Below are 5728 nucleotides of genomic sequence, written 5' to 3'. Positions count from 1 at the left end.
TGGGCTGGCAGGAGAGGGCAGATGGGGGTGCCCAGGCCTGCAGGGGAGGGAGGGCAGTTGGGGGGACCAGGCCTTCAGGGGAGGGAAGATAGGGGTGACCAGGCTGGCAGGGGGGGCATTTAGGGACGACCAGGCCGGCATGGGGTGAGTTAAGGGCTACCAGGCCAGCAGTGGGAGCAGTTAGGAGCAACCAGGCCATGGGCAGGGGCAGGGAGTGGTGATCAAGCTGGCAGGGGGGCCAGTTAGTGGTGATCAGGCAGGCAGGCAGGTGAGCAGTTAGGAGCCAGTGGTCCAGGATTGTGAGAGGGATGTCCGACTGCTGGTTTATACCTGATCCCCCTAGGGGTCCAGGAATGGAGAGGGTGCAGGCTGGGCTGAGAGGACCTCCCCACCCCCATGCACGAATTTTGTGTACCGGGCCTCTAGTTAATTGATAAAAAGTATAATTTAAGCAAGTATTTATTTTATTTTTGAGAGCTTTATTGAGATATAATTGATATACACAAAAAATGTGTACATAACTAATGCATACAATTTGATGAGCTTGAAGATATGTACATACATGAAACCATCACAACAATCAAGTTAATAAACATATCCATCACCTTTACTTTTTAAAATTATGTCTGCTTGCCGAAACCGGTTTGGCTCAGTGGATAGAGCGTCGGCCTGCGGACTGGGGGGTCCCAGGTTCGATTCCAGTCAAGGGCATGTACCTTGGTTGCGGGCATATCCCCAGTAGGAGATGTGTAGGAGGCAGCCGATCGATGTTTCTCTCTCATCGATGTTTCTAACTATCTCTCTCCCTTCCTCTCTGTAAAAAATCAATAAAATATATTAAAAAATTATATCTGCTTTATTTGTAACTAGTGGCAGAATTATTGGTTCCCTGATCCATAGATATTCCCAATCCCCTTTTTTTTTTCCTTTTCCACCTCTATTAGAAACCTGGAAAGGCTTACAGTTTCATTTCTTGAACTTTTTTGGAAATATAGGTGATCATCTTATACACTTGTGGCCAACAGATGAACACAAATCTGCTGTGGATTTCTGGAGAAAGTGTTGCTTGAATGAGAAAAAATCAGATGTTAAAGGCTCTGCCTCCTTCTCCCCTTTTCCAGTTTTGAAAACAGACACATATCCTTGAACTGCAGTGGTCATCTTGCTACCATGAGGGAAAGGCCAAAAGAATCAGAGACCTTGGTATCATGGAGTTATTGAACCAATGCCAGTAGCCAGAGCCTCCACACTTCTTGTTATACGAGAAAAATAAACCCCTATTTGAAAAACCATTGCTACTAGGATCTTCTGCTACTTAAAGTAGAAAAAACATTTCTACCTGATATATCAATTATATATGAACAGAAGATTTGACAGAAAAATTAAATCAGTCAACCTATTAGGGTACTTAAAATAATTTGTTAACAAAAGTTTTGTGCAATAAAGCATTTAAATAAAAGTATTGAACTTAAATGGAAAATGCTTGATTAATTTTGTTGCTAAGAACACACTTAATCTAGTTTTTTTTAAATTTAAGAACCTCTCTCCATTGTCTTTTGTTTTGTTGAGAATCAAACAAGATTTTAGTAACCAAAACACACTTTCAATAAAGTTTTATGTATATTTTTGTAAATAAACAATGGAGCTCCACTAAGGATATTTGTAAAATTTCATCATACCATTTTGCACATATAATAGAAAACTTTTAATTAGAAATTAGTGAGATTAGCCAAAGATACTTCATATGTTCAAATCCATCCACTCTACATTCTGCATATCAACTTCAGTTGCACAAATTAAGTTGAAGACCCCTTACATAATTTTAAAAATATGATACAATCTTCAGTTTAATTGGCATTGTGCTTCATCAAACAGGCTGCCTTTATCACAAGTATATTCTATTCCTGAGAGATCAGCTATATCAAGATGGCTCATCAGCTAAATTACATTGGTCAAAATGCCTGCCAACCAAGCAGATTAATAAATTCAAAGCAGGAATCCTCTCATTATCTTTGCTGCTCACTAAGAGCCTCACTTCAGAGTATCTTCTTGCAAGCTGCCAAGTCAGTGAATGAGCCTCAGGTAATAAAGGCTTTTCAAGACAAGTCAATAAAGCATAAACATCTTCCCAATTCTGGAGGAATCTCTCTTCCTCCAAACCAATTACTCAGATATTCCAATACATTAGTTACTGTTGATTGATTGATTCTGCTAGTAATACTAAGCAAGGGAGGAAAACCAATTTGTACATGATCTATTCTAGGACTTTCATTTTAGCTGGTCCAGCAGCCCCTCCAGAATATAACCTTTCACCCAGATAAAAATTTTTCCAGCTTTATTCATGTTCACATTTTGGCATGGTCACATTACTATCCAACTGTTGTCATTTCCAGTGACTTCGACGTTTGTTCACACTCTGTTTAACAGTTGAAAATTTTGCCACTTGTTGCTGTGGCCACTGAAGTATGGCCTAATAGCCTTCAGGAGCAGGTTGCCATCCTGAAAGAGAAATATTCACCCTTTGGTTTCTTCTCAACTTTCTTTGGTCAATTTCAGCTACCACAACATCTGGACATTGAGTGGCTTTGATGTGGATCTGCCTCAAGTATTCCTGACCCATCCGTGGGAATATAGAGGGATCAAAACCTTCTGTCAAGTCACAGGGCTCCACTGGCAACAAAGCATCAACTGCAGATTCTGCTGGTACTCACGCCATGGTTTACAATGTAGCCAGTCCCTCATCTAGGTAACCTATCCATCACCTTTAAAAGTTTCATCCTGTTTAAAATATTACATGTGTCTCCTTTTTCCCCCATTGACCTCTCTCCGGGCATCCCCCTCCCCCATCACATGCCCTCACCCCTCCTAATGTCTGTATCCATTAGTTATGCTTACATGCATGCATACAAGTCCTTTGGTTGATCTCTTACCACCCTCCCCACCTTCCCTCTGAAGTTTGACAGTCTGTCCAATGCTTCTCTGTCTCTGGACCTATTTTTGTTTACCAGTTTATGGTGTTCATTAGATTACACAAAGGAGTGAGATCATGTGATATTTATCTTTCTCTGACTGGCTTATTTTGCTTAGCATAATATTCTCCAGGTCCCTTCATACTGTCGCAAAGGGTAGGAGATATTTCTTTAATACAGCTGCATAGTATTTCATGGTGTAAATGTACCACAGCTTTTTTATCCATTTGTCTACTGATGGGCATTTAGGCTATTTCTAAATCTTAGCTATTACTTTAAACAATAAAGATTTTTTAAAAGATAATAGATCTGAAAAAGAAAAGAAAAAGAATAGAACTGGGGTTTCTCTGAAGACCTGGATGGGAGGCCAAGTCCTTCCTGTGGCAAACTGCCTTGCCATGGAAACCACTGGGCTGGTGGTAGGGGACAGTGATGCTCTGGGGCAGGGAGTGGTTTATCTGAAGGCCTGGCTGGGAGGCCACACCCTTCACATGGCTAACTGCCACTGCCATGGAAACCAGTGGCGTAGGCAGGGAGGGAATTGTGATGCTTGGGGGCCAGAGGGGGGATAACCAGTAACTTGTCCACCCGCCAGAGGCTTCCCAGCACTGCAGTGGGAGTGGTGCCCCGAAATCGGCCCAGAGACACTTATCCGCTGCCTCGATGTCAACACCACCACCATCACCACCACCACTACAACGTCTCTTGCCGGCCAAGGCCCTCCCACAGCCCTTGAGGTCCCGTGGCCTCTCCCAGCTGACCAGCACCCTCTATGTAGGTAATGCCGTAGCCACTAACAACAGGCACCTATTGTCTTCCAATCACATCACAGCAGTCATCAGTGTGTCAGCGGAAATTTTCAACGTTTATTAAGGACATTCTATACCTGAAAGTACCTGTGACTGACTCCCCCAGCACGCGCATAGGCGATTTCTTCGATATTCTTGCGATTATATCCACAGCGTAGAGCTGCGCCAAGGCTGCACACTGGTGCACTGCCACCTTGGTGTCAGCCGCTCCGCCACGGTGTGCATGGCCTTCTTGATGAAATGTCATTCCCTGTCACTCCTAGAAGCTCACACTTGGACCAAAGCCTGCTGTCCCATCATACGCCCGAACATGGGCTTTTGGGAGCAGCTAATGCATTACGAATTCAAACTCTTCGCCAAAAACACCGTCCGGATGATTGACTCCCCCATGGGCAAGATCCCAGATGTATACCAGAAAGAGTTGCAGCTGACGTCATCCATGTGAGCTGTCCTGCCCAGCCTCTGACACCTGTTGTGGATCCCACACCATCACGGAACCATGACTGCTGAACTTTGGTCCTTACTGACAACCCAATGACTTTTAGAAGGGCAAGCAAAAAGGGGGGCTGCTGAAGTCTTTGGCTTTGTGACCCTTACCTTTAAAGAATAAAATCCAGGCAATGAAAAAAAAAAGTTTCATCCTGCCTGTTTGTTTTGCTTTGTTTTTCTTTTTATGGTAAGACTACTTAACATGAAATCTATTTTCAATAACTATTTAGTATATAGTACTAACTGTTAGCTATAGGCACCATGCTGTACAGATCTCTAGAACATAAACCTGAAACTTTATACGAATTGAACAACAACATTCTTCCCTTCCCTACCCCACCGCCTGGCAATCACATTTTACTCTCTATTTCTATAATGCTCACTATTTTAGATTCTTTATAGAAACACAATCATTCAGTATTTATCTTCTATGACTTGTTTATGTCACTTAGCATGATTTCTGCCAGATTCATCCATTTGTCACAAATGACAGGATTTTCTTATGTTTTAATGGTTGAAAAATATATTATCTACCACATTTTTATTTTATTTTTTCGAACCACATTTTCTTTAACTATTAATCTCTTGATGGGCACTTAGGATGTTTCATGTCTGGGCTATTATAAACAATGCTTAAAAGAACATGGGAGTACAGATATTGCTTTGAGGTCCTGATTTAAATTCTTTGGGATAGATACCCAAAAGTGGTATTGGTGCATCACGTCGTAGCTTTATTTTTTCATTATTTTGAGACACTTCCATGTTGTTTACTATAATAGCTGTACTATTTTACATTCCCACCAACAGTGCACAAAAGATCCAATTTCTCCACATCCACATCAGCATTTCTTATCGTAAAAAAAATAATAGCCATTCTAACAGCTGTGAAGTGATACCTCATTGTGATTGGGGTCCACATTTCCCTGATTATTAGTGATGTTACGCATCTTTTCATATACCTGTTGGTCATTTGTACACCATCTATAGTACTGGGATTCAATGTTAGCTCCATAAAAAACCCAGTGGCATTTTTATAAAACTAGAAAAAAAATCCTAAAATTTATATGAAACCCCTATTGAGAAAGAAGAATAAAATCATGTCATTTCCCGATTTTTTCATTTTAAATTATTTTTATTTTATTATTATTTTTATTTAATTTATTGGGATAACATTGGTTTGCAAAACCGGTTGTACACAGCTTTCAAGTGTACAACTCAATAAAATATCATCTGCACACAGCATTGTGTGTCCATTGCCCCAAGCAAAGTCATATATTACAAAGCTATAGTAATCAAAACAGTATGGTACTGGAATTAGGACAGACACATAGACCAATAAAACAGTTTACAGAGCCCAGAAATAAACCCATGCATATATGGTCAAATGACCTTCAACAAAAGTGCCAAGAGTAAACAATGGGGAAGAAATAGTTTCTTCAACTAATGGGCCTGGGGAAACTG

At 41.0% G+C, this 5728-nt stretch overlaps 2 pseudogenes; one reads left to right on the top strand and one right to left on the bottom strand.

Moving 5' to 3' along the window:
* Positions 1-1921: 1921 nt before the first annotated feature.
* On the bottom strand, positions 1922-2728 carry LOC102767093 (annotated as a pseudogene).
* Positions 2729-3632: 904 nt separating this feature from the next.
* Positions 3633-4223, top strand: LOC102767377 (annotated as a pseudogene).
* Positions 4224-5728: the final 1505 nt, after the last annotated feature.

The sequence above is a fragment of the Myotis davidii genome, unplaced genomic scaffold, assembly GCF_000327345.1.
Source record: "Myotis davidii unplaced genomic scaffold, ASM32734v1 scaffold1056, whole genome shotgun sequence".
NCBI lineage: Eukaryota > Metazoa > Chordata > Mammalia > Chiroptera > Vespertilionidae > Myotis > Myotis davidii.
The sequence above is the reverse complement of the archived record's forward strand: the minus strand, read 5'-3'. Positions and strand labels throughout refer to the sequence as shown.